Source organism: Macaca nemestrina, chromosome 13, assembly GCF_043159975.1.
Source record: "Macaca nemestrina isolate mMacNem1 chromosome 13, mMacNem.hap1, whole genome shotgun sequence".
NCBI lineage: Eukaryota > Metazoa > Chordata > Mammalia > Primates > Cercopithecidae > Macaca > Macaca nemestrina.
In genome coordinates, this window is record NC_092137.1 from 113,040,105 (window position 1) to 113,058,704 (window position 18,600).

General features: G+C 46.8%; 1 protein-coding gene across 3 annotated transcripts in view; it reads right to left on the bottom strand.

The window, feature by feature from the left end:
• Positions 1 to 17,330, bottom strand: part of LOC105490168 (NCK adaptor protein 2) — a 278,398-nt gene extending 261,068 nt beyond the window's left edge. For 2 of the 3 annotated variants that reach the window (XM_011755543.3, XM_011755539.3), the window contains exon 1: positions 17,103 to 17,330. The gene's annotated coding sequence lies outside the window, so the exon portion shown is untranslated. The remainder of the gene's footprint in view (positions 1 to 17,102) is intronic. The other variant, XM_011755535.3, reaches the window with a different exon arrangement.
• Between the last annotated feature and the right edge of the window lie 1,270 nt (positions 17,331 to 18,600).

Sequence of the window (18,600 nt, forward strand, 5' to 3'; positions counted from 1 at the left end):
CCAAAGTGCTGGGATTACAGGCATGAGCCACCCTGCCCGGCCCAGTCATTTTTTAATAAACAGAATGCATTACTATAAATTATATCCGGGTGAATGAATACAACAGAGTCTCTCTCATCTGTGCATAATGGTTTGGGAAAGGTGGAGCAGGAAGTAGTGTCCCCCGACCTGGCCTTCCACTCAACCCTGGAATCGTCCCATCACTAGGAGGTAGAAGGTAGTGACCAGAAAGAGAAACTGGTGGCCTTAACTCTGACTTTTTCTGTACCCAAGAGAAAGGTGAGCCACTCTTCTCCTTCCCAAAAAAAGATTCTCTGGAAGTCAGTCAGCCAGGAGTTAAATGGACTCCTTCAAGCCCCTCCCCACGCCAGCTTCGGAGCCAATGCCTGCCCTGTCCATACCTCCACTCCCATACATGCCTGAACCTCCCAGCACCTGGGCAGGGCACGACCCTGCTGCCCAGCAGAGGCCCAGCAGGGTGGGTGGGCAGGGTCACCAGCATGGCCTCAGGGCAGACTCTGGCCCCCATCTACAAGAGGAGTATGCCTTCCTCAGACGCTGGGTGTCTAGGCACTGGGCTGGGACCATTTCATGAGCCCAGTCACAGCCCAGGGCTTCCTCAGGCTGCACCAGGATAAGGCCCACCCAGATCCCAACCCCAAAGAAACCTCTTCAGGCCACTGCCCTCCCACTTCAACCAGGGAATGTGCCCAAGAGTTAAGGTTGTCCCAAAGCGCAAGGCATGACACATGTAGAAACTATAAAGATTTTTTGGTGATTTCTTATTTGCCCAAACCTGAACACAGTCCACGTGGGGTCTCAGTGTCTCTGCCTCTCTCTCTCTCACATGTAACAAAACCATTTTCAGAGAAGCCTGGCATCTAGGGACCTCCCTACCCAGGCCCTGACTGGCCTTTCCACAGTAGGGTTCTCAGCTGTAACTGGTTTCTCCCTTTACTGGAACTCTGGGCCCACCAAACTAAGAATGAAGTTATCGAGAAAGCAAAGACCCTTGGTTGATACACAGGGAGCCTCAGATGGAGAGATCCAAGAGGTGGTCAAAACCGTGGAAGGAGTGGTTACACAGAGAACCTCAGAGGTAGATGCCACCAGCAGGGAAGAGGTGTGAATGGCAAGGATGCAGGTGAGGGCCTGACTCCTGGCCAGCACACCTGGGGTTCCAGTGCTAATCCACAGCAGAGGTTCTCAACTTTGAATATGCATCAGAATCACCCGGGGAACTCCTTCAACAGGACGAATTCCAGACCAACCCATCCCACGAGGGTAAGTTAGGAGATTCCAGGCAGGTCCCTGGAATTTACCTTTCTCCACAGCCCAGGACCACATTCTGGAAACCCCATGTTGGGGCACCATCCTATCCCGTCACCTCCTCTGCAACAGTGCCAAGGGGCTGTCTGTGCCACAGTGCCTTCTATGCCCACTGAAAATCTTGGTCCCTTGAGGGGAATAGATACATCTCTCAGATAGAATTCTAAATAACTAATGTAAATACAACCCCTACTGGAGGTAGAGCTGAACTCCCTCTTCCTTAAGTGACTTCCTTCCAAAGACTGCAGTGTGGAAAGAAAGGAAAAGTCACTTGACAGTGGAGTCTCCTGACAAACACTACCTGGGCCAGGTGATCAAGGTCAACATCATCAACCATCGTTAAGTCACGCTGATCGCATGGACCCTTAATGGAAAATGGCACATGACCTTGGTGGCCTTCCTCCCCAAACCGGTAACTCCAGACTAACATGAAAAAAACATCTGACAACTCTCAACTGATGGACAGTCTACAAAACACCTGAAAAGCAGTTGTGTTCCTCAAATCTGTCAAGTCATTAAAAACAAGGCGAGTCTAAGAAACTGTCCCGGATCAGAGGTGCTACAGAGACCAAGGAAAATGTGCCCTGGATGGGATCCTGGGACAGAAAAAGGATGTCAGGGCAAACAAACTATGGACTTAACAATAATGTACCAATACGGGTTAATTAGATGTAACCAAAGTACTATAGTAACGTAAGATGCGAATCACAGGGGAAAGTAGACACAGTTTGCATCAGAATCCTCTGTATTATCTTTGAAACTTTTCTGTAAATTTAAAATCTATTCTAAAATTAAGGGCTTACTTAAAAAAAAATACTATATGTTTTTATGTGTAATATTATATAAAAGCCTGTATGTATAAGGTAACATGGTTGACTTTCAACAATAACAAATTACACTGTGGAAAAGTTAAAACACTGCTCAACGAAAGGAAATAAATACCCCTATTGATCAGCTTAATACACTAATGTGAGGGTATCACATGGCTGAAATGCAATACAATTTTCTGCCTTCTCCAGATAACATACTATGTGTACTTGAATATGTAAAATGATATACTACATGTGTTTATAAACAAACAAAAAAATCTTGTTCCCTTGAATGAGACCAAATAAGGACTTAACACATGAAATTCTCTCCTTCTGAAGGCCCAAGAACCAGGAATCTAGGTATTCGATCAATCTTTAAAATTGTATCAAACTCAGATTTAAATTATCATTATTCGCAAATTAAGTTCATTCAAAACACTAAGCATTAATTATTATAGTAAATCACCAAAACCATTTTATTTTAATCCATGTCACCAAAAGCTAAGGGAAATGTCTGCTGGTTCAGTGCCAAATAGGGGATAAATCGCTATGATTTTACTAGTTTTGAATGCTAGCATTAATTTAGTTTCAGATGTTAAACACAGTTTAAATGTAAACCCTGCAATCAGTTCCAACCTTTAGAAAATAGTTTTGTAACAACTTACTGTCAGAGCAGTACAGTAATCTGGGTACTGGTTAAAATAGAAGTACCAGTCTTGACGACTGAGTAGTCAGTACTGAGTAGAATTTGCAACACCACATTTGAAAAACACAAAAACGGACCAGGCTCAGTGGCTCACACCTGTAATCCCAGCACTTTCGGAGGCCAAGGCAGGCAGATCACAAGGTCAGGAGTTCAAGACCAGCCTGGCCAATATGGTGAAATCCCGTCTCTACTAAAAATATAAAAATTAGCTGGGCATGGTGGCGCATACCTGTAGTCCCAGCTACTCAAGAGGCTGAGGCAGAAGAATTGCTTGAACCCAGGAGGCAGAGGTTGCAGTGAGCCGAGATCACACTACTGCACTCCAGCCTGGGTGACAGAGTGAAACTCTGTCTCAGAAAAAAAAAAAAAAAAAAAAATACAAAAATGAACATCTACAATGGAATAAGAAATAAACTAAATTTCCAAACGCAGTTCAAATGAAACCATCAATAGGATAAAAAAACAAACCTGTAAAATGTGTGCACAGGATTGACTTGCAATATTCATTACTAATCCAAGAGAAGTAATGTGATTAAATTACTTACATCTCTATATTAAATGTGATGGCATAATGCATTTATGCCATTATCAATTTAAAAAAAAAACAAGGAAGTATTAGTGTGCTACATGACACCTGCATTCCACTCAAAGCGCCAAGTAGTTTTACTCATTTTTAAGAGATAAAGCTCTTAAGCAATAAACAACATGTAAGTAGAGTTCACATTATCTGAAAATTGACCAACAAATCATGTGTTCATCCTAAGCAAACTAACTGAGCTTCACCCAGGCCCTGGAATAATAACAGCCATCCCGGCATGAGAGAATAGAGGTGCTTCACCCCAGCTGTGGTGGGGACCGGGCTTACAACTGGCATGCGAACATCTCAGCTCAGGTGACAATTCCAGTATCCAGGGTTGCCTGTGTACTGAAGAGCTTCTGAGGATCTCGAAGAAAATACTATCCTCCGGAATGCTTCAAATGAATTCTGCCTGGCCTTGAGGGGGGGGTTAGAGGTTAGGGGGGACTTCCCATATGTGCTTCCCCCACCCAGAGATGGCGAACGTCATTTTCCATACTTGTTAATTAAGATTACAGTGGATTGTGAGCTTGTAAGAACTCTACACTGGTTTACAGGCTCCCTGAGGGCCAGTGTTTGTCTGGTTTGCTGTGGTTTTCCCACGGCACCCAGCACAGTGCCTGGCCCACAGCCGGTCCTCTGTAGGTATGAACTGCAGGTACACGACTGAGTGAAAACACAGCCAGGAGAACAGTCTGACCTGTCGGTGGCATCAGGATGAACAACACAGCTTTTCCACATCTCTGCACCCATACACTTCCAGTCCTCCTAACTATATTCAGAGAAAAGCAACAGCAACATCAATTTACACATAAGTCAGTTCATCCCATGCCGCTTTGAAGAAAAACAATTCCCTAATCATCAACGTTCTGTCCCATCTCAATTTTAACACAGGGAAAGTTGGGGCTATAAAAGGTTGTGAAAGCACATTACAGGCAACCCCTAGTTTCACAGAACACAAAACAGAGGTCAGGAGAGTTTAAAACTTCGCTATGCAATTTGAGCCAAATTAGTAGCAAAGGAAAAGGAGTCTCTCCATCTCTATTCCTCATATGAATCCAGATTGCTGAAGTTCGGATTCACATGAGCCATTAATAAAGTTCACAATGGGGCCAGGTGCAGGGGGCCAGGCGCAGTGGCTCACGCTTGTAATCCCAGCACTTTGGGAGGCCGAGGCGGGCAGATCACCTGAGGTCAGGAGTACAAGACCATCCTAACCAACATGAAGAAACCCCATCTCTACTAAAAATACAAAATTAGCCGGGCATGGTGGTGCATGCCTGTAATCCCAGCTACTCGGGAGGCTGAGGCAGGAGAATCGCTTGAACCCGGGAGGCGGAGGTTGTGATGAGCTGAGATCGCGCCATTGCACTCCAGCCAGGGTGTCGAGCGAAACTCCATCTCATAAAATAAAATGTAAAGTTCAGAATGACACTATTTGAATCCAGCTCCCATTGTAATGGAAAGCCAAGCAGTCACTGCGCGAAGGCAAATGTTTTGAGGGAGGACCGGACTTCAATAACATCAATACAAAGCCAGAATGAAGTCCAGGGCCAGGCGCTCTGGAGCTAGGACATCCCACATGCCACACTGCTTGGGCCTGACGTTTCCCCATGGCCACTCACCACAGGACCTCAGTGGGCCAGTCACTGTGCCGTGGTGAGGGACCCACGCTTTCCTCATCTAAATAAGGGCTAATTAACAGCACTGGCCTCTCTCTACCTGACAAAGTTAGAATCAAATGATACAAAGTGTGCAAGTAATAAAGAGAAAAACACATTGTTCCAAAGTTGCAACTTCAGAACTTTCCAGTCTGTCCAAAGAATTACTATTAATTTCTCAGAGGTCTTTCTCAGTCCATATGAGACCTGACGATTGAGGAAAGGAAAAGATTGATTGTACTTTTAACTACCTCCACCAAGGAAAGCTCCAAATTTTGCAAAGTGCTGATTTTGTGCTTATCCTAGAAACAGCACAGGAAGAGAGGGGTAAGAAGCAACAAAGTCAAAGGGAAGAACAACGGAACAGGAAATAATTTATACAAAGCAGACAGTGAGAAGGCCAAGGGAACTTCTAATTGACAGTTCTCTTCATCTCGAGGCTTATCCTACTTGATCAAGTAAGGGCCTATTTTAAAGAAAAAAAGTACATTCAGACAGCAAACATCATAAGCTAGCAGCAGCCAGGTAATAAGCAGCTTTGTAGACACTGGGAGTCAGCGACTAACAGCCAGATCAGAATTTCCCCTTTCCTTTTCCCTTCGTAGGGTCTAATTTGTGATATTTTTAGTCTCTCTCCCCTGAGGAGTTTATTTTAGAACTATGCAAAGAAGGAAATTAAACATTCAAAAGCTAACATATGTGACCAGCTCAAAAACTATCAGGCTGAACCTAGAATCCTATGAACCTTAGTAACAACAAAGACAAATTTTCTTCTGTAGACAATCACCAACGTAAGGCTTCTGAGCTAAGAAAACAGATGTCTTTGATTAGGCCAAACTCTGAAAATCAATTACTTATTAAAAGTAATTGATAAAAGCTCCCTCATTACTTCCACATCAGTGGGCATTCTGAGGAGAATGTACTTTCATCACATCCCAGCCGGATATCAAAATGTTTCCCGCAAAATCAGCATTTTGTATGTTTATGGTCCAAATATGTTGAATGAGAAAATAAAAAAGTAACGTCTGTCATTACTTTAACACTCATATTATTACAGATCAACAAAAAACATGGCTAAGTCAGTTACATTACAGTTTCTCCTTTACCCATTTAACTGCATACATGTATAAATTGTGTTTAGATAGCTACACATGTATTTTTTCACTATGTTTATTAAAATGGAAAAGAAATTGATCTCCAAAGGCAACTGTGTGAAGGAATGCATGTGCCTCTGGCTTAAATATTGAAATAAAGCAGAGCAGCATTCACTTATATCAAGGTTGCTTAAATACTGACATTTTGAACTGGTTAATTCTTTGTTGTGGAGGCTGTCCTATACATTGCAGGATATTTAGTAGCATCCCTGGTCTAGCATCCCGCTAAATGTCAGTAGCACCCCACAGGCATGACAATGAAAAATATCTCCCGACATCACCAAATGTCCACATGGGCAAAACAGCCCCAGCTGAGAACCACGAATTTATAGACGTGGGTTCGGATCTCAATTAAGTCTCTCAAAATACTAACATTTAAAAAGATATTTGTGTACCTGCACAAGTAAATTGTTTCTACTTCCCAATCTAGTTCTAATAACTAATAAGATCTAAAATGAATGAGAAGCAACATATATGAATGTGCAGTGTATTGAAAACATATTTTCTTCCTTATACATGGAACCCTCAGCAACCAGAGGCATTCATGAAAGGAAAACCTACTTCTTAAGAAGACGGAATCGGCTGCACCCACTGGGATGTCTGAGGGATAAGGTGCAGATGGCTTAATTTAAGGGAAGAGAACCTTCTAAATCCAAGATAGGAAGGTCCTAAGAAGACAGTAACAGAAGCACATAAAAAAAAGTCCTATGAGTGCAGTAACAAAGACAGATAGGAAACACACACACTTTAAGATAAACGGTGTTCAGGGTGGGAAAGACGGGATGAGGGGAGTCACACACAAAAAAGTGAGGGGAGAACCAGAAGAATGGAAAGAAAGAATGGAAATGGCTGGAAAGAAAAAAGAAATCTGTTTTTATAACCATCTTGCTAGATTCTGCTACCAACCTTGTTTCATTTTTTTAAATCATTTGATAAAAATTCACTCTTCACCTATATTAAATTTCCTGAAAACTGTCTCAAGATAACTCCCTGAATCCCTTGTTATTTTTTGGTCTCAAAAATACTCAAGCAGCTTGTGGTTTTTATGTCAATGTCTCCAAGTTGGCTTCCATCATGCAAAGCAGTTAAAAAAAAAAAAAAAAAAAGTTGTTGGGGAGGCTGTTTTCTTACCAATGCATCCCCACCCCCAACCTCCCACAGACGCACACAAACAGGAATACAAGCTTTTAAAGTGATTGTCCTTAAAATGAAGACAGCTGATGAGAGGGAAAGCGTGAAAGAGACAGCAACTGCTCTTCTCTCCTGTAGCCAGGCTCATAAGCGACATAATTAAAATATTTGTTGACTTGCAGACATCCTGAAATACTCAGTCAAAATTCTTAAGATATTAAACAGGCTGGGCACGGTGGCTCAAGCCTGTAATCCCAACACTTTGGGAGGCCAAGATGGGCGGATCACGAGGTCAGGAGATCAACACCATCCTGGCTAACACAGTGAAACCCCGTCTCTAGTAAAAAAATGCAAAAAACTAGCGGGGCGTGGTGGCGCGCGCCTGTAGTCCCAGCTACTCGGGAGACTGAGGCAGGAGAATGGCGTGAACTTGGGAGGCGGAGCTTGCAGTGAGCCGAGATCCAGCCACTGCACTCCAGCCTGGGCGACAGAGCGAGACTCCGTCTCAAAAAAAAAAAGATATTAAACAGAGACACAACCTTTAAGGAAAATCGAAGGAGACATTGATGGACTTTGTCTTCCAAGATGGGCATGGGCGTCTTTCTAGGCATCTCCCTGTGATCTCACCATTGTCTTACTTTTCACTTCCGGGCTGCCCCCACCATTGCTGGGAAATTAAGCATGTTTAAGTAAACAAATCTTTGCCACCACACATCCTGGAACCTGCTAGGCACAGAAGTGCCACATGAGAGGCAGTGTGACTGCAAATCTAAACCTGTGAGTTGAAAGAAACCACCCAAGTTGCAGCCCCTCCAAAACTTGGAACACGCAGGAGCTTCTCCCCACAGACGCCAGACTCACAGTCCTGTCTCAGTTCCATCTGCTCCAGGGAGGGCTGCTCAATCCTCTAATGGCCCCAGTGGCCCTCCCAACACAAAAGGGTAGGTTCAAGAAGCTGGCACAGACAACTCACTTGGAAGAACAGCCAGTGTCAGAGTTCCCATCAGGACCTGTAGCAGCAGTCTCCCAAGAATCCGTATTTGGACTTGACGTGGCCTCTCTCATGACCTCAGAAGCAGATTTCAAACCCACCTTAGAATTCAAGACCTTCCCAGATGTCATAAAAGCACAAAGGAAAAGGATTTAGTATGTCCTGCTACAAGGTTTTCAGCAAGAACCTACCTGCCTACCTTCACTTCAACAACAGCAACTCATTAAGGAAAAATGGCAGCAGCAAAAATGGCCTTGTGCAAGCTATTCCAACAGCACAAAGGCCCGGGGGCCACCTGGACGAGTGAGAAGACACACACTCCTGTTTTCTCAGCCCCTAGTGCGGAGAGACAAGGGTGGGGACCCACCACACAGCTACTGATGTAGAGGCACATCACCCAGGCATGTACGATGGCACCTACGTGGCCACTTGAACTAATACTCTGTGACTACAACAGAAAATACTCCCCCTCACCCAGTGCCACTGCAGTTCCCTGCAGTAGCAGTTCTCCCCAGGGGATGTTGGTGCTTCCTGCAGAGTTGGAGACTTGGGCAGGTAGAGGACCACCAGCCTATGGAACACGGCAAGGGGGCTGGGGGAGAGAAGCAGCCAGGCCAATGGTGCCCAGTGATGACCATCCAAGGCTTCCTTTCCTCCAGGGTATCAGTTATTCATTATGTCCTTCCAAAGTCCAGGGCCTTTCCCAACCACTTGGCTGATAAGGGGTTCCCAGAATGAACCTGTATGCAAGCTCCACTCCCTATCAATGATTTTCCATCAATGTTTCTCAAATCTTACACCATAATAAAAGTTTATGGTTCTGTTTTATGTATTTTCAGATACATCTTAATGAAGGGATGGCAGCTAGCTTGGTCAGAGTCTAGCTGTGGAACCTAAGACATGGCAGCCTCCCTTTCCTTAGCCATGAAGATACAAACAAAAAGTACCACATGTTCTGTTGGTGAGGACTCAATGAGTTATTACGCGGAAAGTGCTTAGGACAGTGATTACAATGTGTGTGTGTTTGTGTTTGTCTGTGTCCGTGTGTGAAGGAAGAAGTTAATGTTCACTTCAAAAATATATGATTTTAGCTTGTACTTAATATGTATCAGAAGTATGAATACTCCAGATGGCTGGATAAAGAAAATAGACTACTATTCAGCCATAAAAAAAAGAATGAAATCATATCTTTTGCAGCAACACGGATGGAACTGGAGGCCATTATCCAGATGGAACCAGAGACTTGAAGGGTAATGGGGTGGGAAGGGGTGGATGATGAGAGATTACTCAATGGGTACAATGTATGTTATTTGAGTGATGGATACAATAAAGGCCCTGACTTCACCCACAGGCAATCTATGTAACAACATAACACCTGTACCCCATCACTGTCTAACAATGTCGTTTTTTACCTTTCCTACGGTGCCGAACAAATTTTTCAAAAAGTAATGCGCTGAATACTGATATACAAAAATGTTATTTTACACAGGTAACTTCTAGAATTCAAAGCACATTTTTAAATATTTGTAAAATGAACAAGGTATTTTGATGATAGATATTCACTTTTAACTGAATCTGATTTTAGTGCTCTAAAACATCATGCACTGAGTGCCTGAAGTATGGCATTATTCCTTATATTTAAAAAGCTTATACCTTTCCCAGTAAAGCATAATCATAATTACCATTATAATTATTCTACATTGCTTCCACTTTGTCTCTTTAGCTCTCTCAGCTTTGGAAAACAGACAGTAAATGAAGCTTAAATCATGAAAAGTGTATAGACCCACACTCCGCAACAAAGCTGCCACTAGTCGCATGTGGCCAAGGCCAATCAAAATGCAGCGAGAGGGAGCCTCTTAAGAGGTGCAGTAAATGTACATACTACAGGCTGAATTTCAAAGCCCTCACACAAATAAAAGAATATGAATTATCTTATTAATTACATTTTATATTGATTACATACAGAGTTTATATACATTGGGCAAAATAAAATATATGATGAAAGTTAATAACACTTGTTTCGTTTTACATGTTTAATGTGGCTACCAGAACATTATGATTACATCTGGGGCTTGCATTTGTGGTTCACATTGTATTTCAAGGGGTCAGCACTGCTCCTGACAATCCATCAGTTCAAATGGCATTTGCAGGGAGAGAGTCCACATTAAAACACACATACACACCATTTTCTGCACTTAGTCTCCCCTCCTCCCATGACAGCGAGCCGGGCCCACGCTCAATTCCATGCAAAGCTCTAGTGGGGTAGCCCCGCCATTACTGCACAGGAGAACCCTGAACCAGTCCCAATGGAGAGAGTCTTTAAAAAGAAACTGATGATAAACTTAGTTTTGTTATCACAATTAGCAAACTGTCAGTGGGTGGCCACAGATGACTTGCAGCTCAGCATGTGTGTATATGGAGAAGGGAATATTTAGATGCTGGGAGAAACAGAGAGGGAGCCTAGTCGTGCAGGCCCATGACTGCCACGCTGGGGACTTGAGTCACTGACCTAAGGATGGTGGAGAGCCACCGTGTGCCGGTCGTGCCCAGACCTGACTGTCAGGGTGCAGTAACCCTGGGATGGATTGGCAGGAATGGTTAAAAAGCGGTTTTGATATCCAAGGGAAGGAGAAAAAGGACAGCAGGGTTGAGATGTTAGATCTTTGGGAGGTAGAATCAATAGGGGTGGATGACTAGTTGGGGGCTGAGGGAGAATTCAAGGATAACCGAGTGAGTCGGTGATGGGGAATATAACTGAGTAGGGAGGCAGGTTGCAGGAGATGCTGCAAATGGTTTGGGATGGTGGAAATGACCAGTAAGAACTTGGATACTTCTTAGGCATTAATAAATGTGAATGAATGAGCAAACAAAGCATGAATGAACATACAGATCTGGAGCTAGAGGGAGGTCAGTCATGCAGGCATTGCTCCTGCCTTATGTCTGAACAAGGCAAACTGGCCTAGGTCAGAAACATTCCAGCCATGCTCGGGGTGCACCTCACCACCGTCATGCACATTCTGCTAAGGGATATTTGCTCATGTGGCAAAGACTGCACGATCACAGAGACGGCAGGCTCAGAGGGGACGGCCTCTCCACCCTGGCTGCCACTGGCCCTTCCTTTTGCTTTGCTCTCTTCATCCAGGGTTCAGAAAAGACTTTCGTTTGCATATCACTGATATTTTATCATGGTCTCAATCAAAGACAAACCAACCCCCAAATAAATGTCTACCTACCTAAGTTGAAGAGAAGCTTCCATAAATGAAATCAAGTCAAGGTTTTTCTCTCTCTTCAATCACTCTACTTAAAACCTTTCCAGCCTTTGGAAGGCCAGCACCAAGGCTTGTTCCCTGTTATGGGGTGCTACAACCAACATGTAAAGAGCTGACATTCCCTCCATACTTGTGACTAACCAGCCCTGGTAGGTGTCCCCAAATAAACACAGATCTGAGATCGGGATGATGGGAGCACCAGATCTTCCTGAAAGCATCAGCCCTGTTGTAGAACCTAGACAGACACACTGGCAGGGGCTAAACTGTCCCCCCTAAATTCATATGGTGAAGCCCTAACCCCTAAGTGACTATATTTGGAGACAGGACACTTCAGGAGGCAATTAAGGTTAAAAAAGGTCTTAAGAGTGGGGCCCTGATCCAATAGGACAGATGTCCTTATAAGAGGAAGAGACACCAGACCTCTCTCTCAGTGCGTTCACAGAAGGCAGGCTACGTGAGCGAGGACACAAGAAGACGAGCCAGGAAGAGATTCTCAACAGAAATCAGCCCTGCCGGCCCCAGGGCCATGGACTTCCAGCCTCCAGAACGCTGAGAAAATAAATGTCTGCAGCTTCAGCCACCCATTCCGTTTGGTATGTCTTTGTGTGTGTGTGTGTTGGTTTGTTTTTGAGATAGGGTCTCACGCTGTCACCCAGGCTGGAGTGCAGTGGCGCGATCTCCGCTCACTGCAACCTCCACCTCCTGGGTTCAAGCAATTCGCATGACTCAGCCTCCCAAGTAGCTGGGATTACAGTCGTTGAGCCACTGCGCCTGGCCTCTGTGTTTTATTCTCTTAAGGCAGCTGGAGCTGACTAACACACGCCCTAAACAGGAATAAGCTCTCTCAACTTGAGGAGGCTTTCCAGGGTAACCCTGGCCCATAACCAGGAGGTGAGGACAAGAGAGACTGACATTGCTCCTGCCGGCCTCCCCTCACACCACTACCGGCCTCCCCTCACACCACTCAACCTCAGTCAACTCACACCCAGAATCTTCTCAGCCAATATCCACACACAGCTGCGACATGGCAAAGGCTGACACCCAAGGCCGCTGTATTTCATAAACTGTCTCAGGATAAAACAACTCTACCCAGCAACCCGTGGGTGCTCCTCATGTACGGCCTGCAGAAGGACTTAACCCTAAATTCAAGCTCCGTCATCCCTAGTCTCCCACCTAGAAATAAGGGCCAGAACCAAGTGCGCCATGTTATTCTGACTCTTAAAATGATGGTGTACATGAAAAGGACTTTGCAAACGATGAATGAGCGTGCATGCATTAGTACCTGCCATTCTCTCATCATGGCATTTTAGGTCCTCACTAACAATTGGGCAACAGGAGCACCCCACTTCACAAAACTGTCTCAAAAGAAGCAACTGCAATATTTAAAATTCTGAGCGCACTTGAAGCTTCTTTTTTTAAAAACACTACAAATACAATAGTAGAAAGAAGGGGTGACACAAATAACTAACTTACCAGGCCAGGATCACAAATGCTGTGCCCAGCATTTCGAATTCAGGTTGATATGAACAGACTAACCTACAAAAGTAAACCATTCAGCCAGCCCACCAGGTAACGCAGGTGGGTATGGGTCTGGCTTTGTTTCTGTTGTTGCCGTTGTTGTTTTTAAATGTAGCTTCAGGACTACAAATGACTCATGTGACAGAAAATTTGCCAAACAGAGAGGCCAACAGACTAAATTCTCCCATTGTCTGAACATCCTGAGGTCAAAGCCTTCCAGAGTAGACAGAAGTTTCTGAGATTTACAAGAATGCTGGAGATCTCGTACCACTCGAATCTCAGTGGGAGGCTAGAGCTCCAATACTGACAGGCTGGGAACTCAATATTCACATATTCAATAAGTATTTGTTGCACACCCATTGTGTATAAGTGACAAGACCAGTCTGCCCCCAAGGGGTTCAGAATTTATTAAAGAAAAGATGAAGGCAAAAAAAAAAAAACCATAGGGCAGGGCATGGTGGCTCAGGCGTGTAATCCCAGTACTTTTGGAGGTCAAGGCAGGAGGCTCACTTGAGCCCAGGAGTTTGAGACCAGCCGTGGCAAAGCAGCAATACCCTGTCTCTACAAAAAAATGAAAATAAAAAAATTCACTGGGCATGGTGGTGCACACCTGTAGTCCCAGCTACTCGGAGGCTGAGGTGGGAAGATTGCCTGAATCCAGAAGATCAAGGATGCAATGAGCTGTGATCGTGCTACTGCACTCCAGCCTGGGTGACAGGGTGAGACCCTGCTTTTAAAAAAAAAAAAAAAAACCTGTAGGAAAGAATATCACACATGACAAATCAGGGACACAAAGAATGTGCTGTGGAGGTTTAAAGATGATGCCATCCCCTCTAGTTTGGAGTTGATAAGATGTGGGGAAGAAAAGAAATAAGAGATGACCCTTGGGATGAGTAAGAACTCAGGACTCAGCCTGGTCAGGGACAGTGACACAGTGAGACATCACTGTGACACTGCTACCTCAATCAAAATAACTTTCATTTCCACAGTTTTGAGAAATAAGATTCTGGAGGTAGGAATGTATGTGCCAGTGCATGTGTGTGTGGATGTGTGTCACTGGGCAGAGGTAATACTTGTTAACGTTCATTTACCTTTAGAAATAAACATACTTTGGGATATGTTCAAAGGAAAATACAGGAAAAGAATAGAGTCTAACTTTTTAATTGTGCTATTAAATGGACTAAAGAAATGCAAAACTATTTTTGCTTTAGCTGCATACTTTTGATAACCCATTAAAAGGCTATCATGACCTTCTTCTGAGTTGGCTTAACTCAGGCATGGAACAACACACATGAAATCACGTTTTAGCTTAGGGCCTTTGAAAACGTGCCATGAAGTTCTTCCATCACACATTTTAGGAAAGAGAAACCATTTGGAAGTGCCACTTGCCATCCCTCTGGATGGGAAAACTAATTTCCTAAGCCTCTGAAGTGAGTTGTGGGGAGTTTCCAGTTCACTTGTGAAAACAGTTTTCCCAAACATGGCTCATCATCCTCCCCTGCAGTTCCGGCAAGCAATTTTGGGCTCTTGTCATTAAGCCTCATTTTTAATGTCAGAGAATGAATTCCACAAGCCTTGTCTCCCCCAGTGCACATGGCAAGCCAGTCCGAGCAGTTAGAAAAATGGGTGTCCCATAGAGCAGCACAGCCTGCTCTAGCCAGGGCAAATTAAGCTAGCTCAACTGATCAAGTAAAGGACTCCAGTACATTCTGCGCCATTCGCGGAGTCTTAGGGTATTTTAAAAGGTTATCCAGTCTGTGCACATGCAAGGAAGATTTCCGGTGTATTTAAAATGGATGATAGTGCATTTCTCAAATATAGTACTGTGTACATAAGATCTGCTGTTTGTTGGAAAAGCTAAATAACCCAAAATGTAAATGACAGAGCCTGGGAATATGTCAGGGTCAAACAGAGCAGGGATGAAGAAGATTTAAGCATGCAGCGCGTCCTAAGCAAAACACAAAGCCTGAAAACTGAGCACAGCCACCTGCAAGGCACCTTCAGCGAGCCCCACGGTTAACAGGGTCAGTTTCTCCACAAGTGGACAGAGGGGCTTATGCAGCAGCCAACTCTTCCTGATGGTAATTTGTGACCCAATTTCATCCAGTGTTTCATGATCAATCCCCCTGAATGTTTATGAAGCAGGAAAGAAGCTCAGAATCCAGGAGAGGCCTCCCGGACAGGAAGTGGGCCAGGCACCTCCACAGCTTCCTATGCCTAAAGTTCTCCATTTCAGCCTCAAGTAGCCACCAGAAGACCACTAAGATTCCGCCACCTTCTCCAATCAAAACTACATCTAACCAACCTCCAGGGGAGAATATACTGAGGTAGGATTTTCCCTTGTGTTCACTTCTTCACAAGCAGGGTTAACACTTGCTTCTCAGGAAATCCCTGTTCCAAACATCAAAAAACCTCCATGTCTAGCCCAATCTCCAGGTGAAGTCAATTTCTTCTCCACGTGTCCGATGACCGCCATTCTCTTTACATAAAACTCGCATAGGCTTGAATCCTGTTACTAATTCACCTGCTTATCTATGAAGCTTGGAAAGTGAATTGAGGGAGTGTTCACAAGCACAGTTCCGTTTCGGTAAGTTAAAGCAGCCCAGGTTAATTTCATTTTCCGTCACTTTTGAGACTTGATAACTACATCTAAAACAGAGGCATGAAAAACACCCTGAATCACTTTCATTACTACACAAAATCCCTTCCGAGAAGCGGGGACTGGGCCTGGGCCAGGAAGGGACTCCCCTACCTGTGGGTCCCACCAAGCCACGCCCACCGGCCTCTCAGGGTGGTTTCTTTCTGGGTCGAGGGATGGAGCTGGCCCATGCGATATTTTAGGCCCCCTCCTGCCCACACTGGGGCCTGCTCATCCCATTATGCATATGCAAACTTGGCAGAAGCGGCCTTAAACCTGTTGGCAAAATAAACAAAGCCAAATAAAGAGGAATCTGCCAACCTGAATTGTGAGAAGTGACCAAGGCCGACTACACGACTCCACGCCCGCTGGGCTTTGTCCCTGAAGCTGCTACAAAACTAGTTTAAGTCAGGTGCCTGGGGTCCACCAGCCAATGACCCCTAGCATCCAGCGCAGACCTTCACAGAGATCCTTATTGTCTACAAATTACAGCGTTTTGCAAATTAAACCCCTCCCCACAATGCCAAGCTAACTGTGCTCATAAGGGAGTTACCGTCCATGCCTTAAAACTCACACATCAAATTTTTCCAAAACCACTGGGTGATTAAATCGCCCTGAAAAACACCGAGAGGGCCGAGCGGTTGTGAGAAACTTTGGTTCAGGTGGCTGTAAGAGTCCTGTAAATCTGGGGCAGGGCGCAGAGCCTGAAGCCGGGCACAAAAGCTCCCTTCGCCGAAGCGAAGACCTCCTTTATGCGATGTGACAGCAGCTTTGTGCGCGATCATAAATAGTTGTAATAAACACAGTTAAGTTCTCCCGGCCGATCGCGGCCTCCCCGGTCCCTGCGCCGGGGCCCTGCGATCCGCGGCTATTCTTCCCCGGCACACGCGCCCTGGCGACCCTGGCCACCGCACGGTCCCACGCTAGCCCCGAGCTCCGTGCCAGCCGCCCGCCCGCAGGCCAGGCGCAGCCTGCGCACCCGGGGGTCTCCAGTCCCCGGACCCCGCCGCCGGGCCCCCTGCCCTGATCCCCGCCCGCGCCCTTGGCTGGCGTCCCCGCCTCTGCGCCGGGCCGCGATGGTGGGGGTTGGGGATGGGAAGGCGGGCAGGAAGGTGCCGAGCCGGGAGATGCCCGGCAGCCCACAGTCGGGGGCGCCCAGGCCGCGGCGGGGCCGAGAGTACCGGTGGGGCGCGGAGGCGACCCGCTCTCGCAGCCCCTTCCCGGGCGCACCCCGGCCCACGAGCCCCGCCGCGCTCCCAACTCCGCCCAACGACCCCAAGTTTGTGGCCCCCGCCCCGCGCCCGCCTGGCCGTGCTTACCTCGCTGTGGGCCGCCAGCGGAGCCGGAGGGCAGCGGCGCGGGTCCCGGGGCGGCGGCCGCGCTGCGCCCGCCCAGGCGCCGCTCTTTGTCTGCGCCGCTCCCTCCTCCCGCCGCCGGGCGGACGCTGCCGGCCCGGGCGGACCCCGCCGGCCCGGGCGCCGCGAGCCTCCCCGCAGCCGAGCCCTCCCCTCCGCCCGCCGTCCGCTCGGCCGCGCGGCTCCGGCCTGACGATCCCCGCGGCGGCGGCGGCGGCGGTGGCGGCGGCGGCGGCGACCCTCCCCCGGCGCGCAGCGCCCGCCTCCTCCGCGCTCTTCCTCCTCCTCCCGCGCTCCTCCCCGGCAGCGCCGTGACGCCGCCCAGGGGCCGGTCCAGGCCCGGGCACGCGGGGCGGGGACCCGAGACCCACCTGGGGCGCCCCCCGGCGCCGCCAGGCTCCGCGCCCGGGTCCCGGTACGGGCGCGGGTATAGCGCGGGGCTGCGGGACGCTCCGCTCTGGAGGCGCAGCACTGGCCCGGCGCCGGGGACAGGAAAGGGTCCCCACGCCCGAAATTGCGCGCGGGCGGTGGGGGGCAGGCTGGGTGGGTGGGAAGGAGAGTGAAAACATAGGCTGCAACTTCCAGCCTGGGATGCCTGCCGGGTGGGCTTTGCGTCCTCTTTTTTGTTTGTTTGATGTCCTTATCGCGAAGCTGTAGTTGCTGGGCAGCCGCCCCCCTCCCGGAAGCATTCCCACGGCACTCAGCTAAGCAGGCCTGGTGTCCATCAGAAAAGTGACTTAAATAAAAATGTCACTTCCTCCTTGTAATTGCTTGTGGGCATTTTTATTTATTTGTCTTGCATCTATTTACTTTCCCAACCAGACACGTTTTTAGTCCATCATCCCTGTCTGAGGCACTTCCTAAAGGGAGAAGAAACTCGACCTCTGTTGCCTCCCAGGCATCCAGGCCAGCCCCAGCCAGTGGAATCCTGGTTGCACACCCATGGGGACAGGATCCGAAGAGGAGCTGCCCGAATGTGCCCCTAGAAGGAGTGTCGCTAATGATGGGACTGTTCAGCTCACCCAGCCTCAAGTTGTGGCTAGCCTATAAACAAACTTGGAAGATTAAAACCCAAAAGCAAGGGGAAGGACTCAAGTTTTCCTTTCACAGACACATGCATCCGGATGTCTTTTCTCCTCCCCATATGGTTTCCCAAAGGAAATCCTAATATTCAAATGATTCTGATTTCCTGGCAGGATAGCCTGCATCCATGTTAATGAGATTCTTTCTTAGGCTGCTGGTCTCTGCTTACTATTAAGACAATAATAATTTATCCAAGGTTACAAGGCAGTATTATTTGATTCAGTCATCTGCTTCCTTCCAGAAAGGAAGTACCCAAGGACAGGTAACTAGAGTCAGTGTAGCTTTGAAGTCAGACAGGTGAGTGTTTGTTGACTTCCTGAACTGTGTAACCTTGCACAGGTGGTCTTAGCCTTTCTAACATCTGTCAAATGGGGAGATA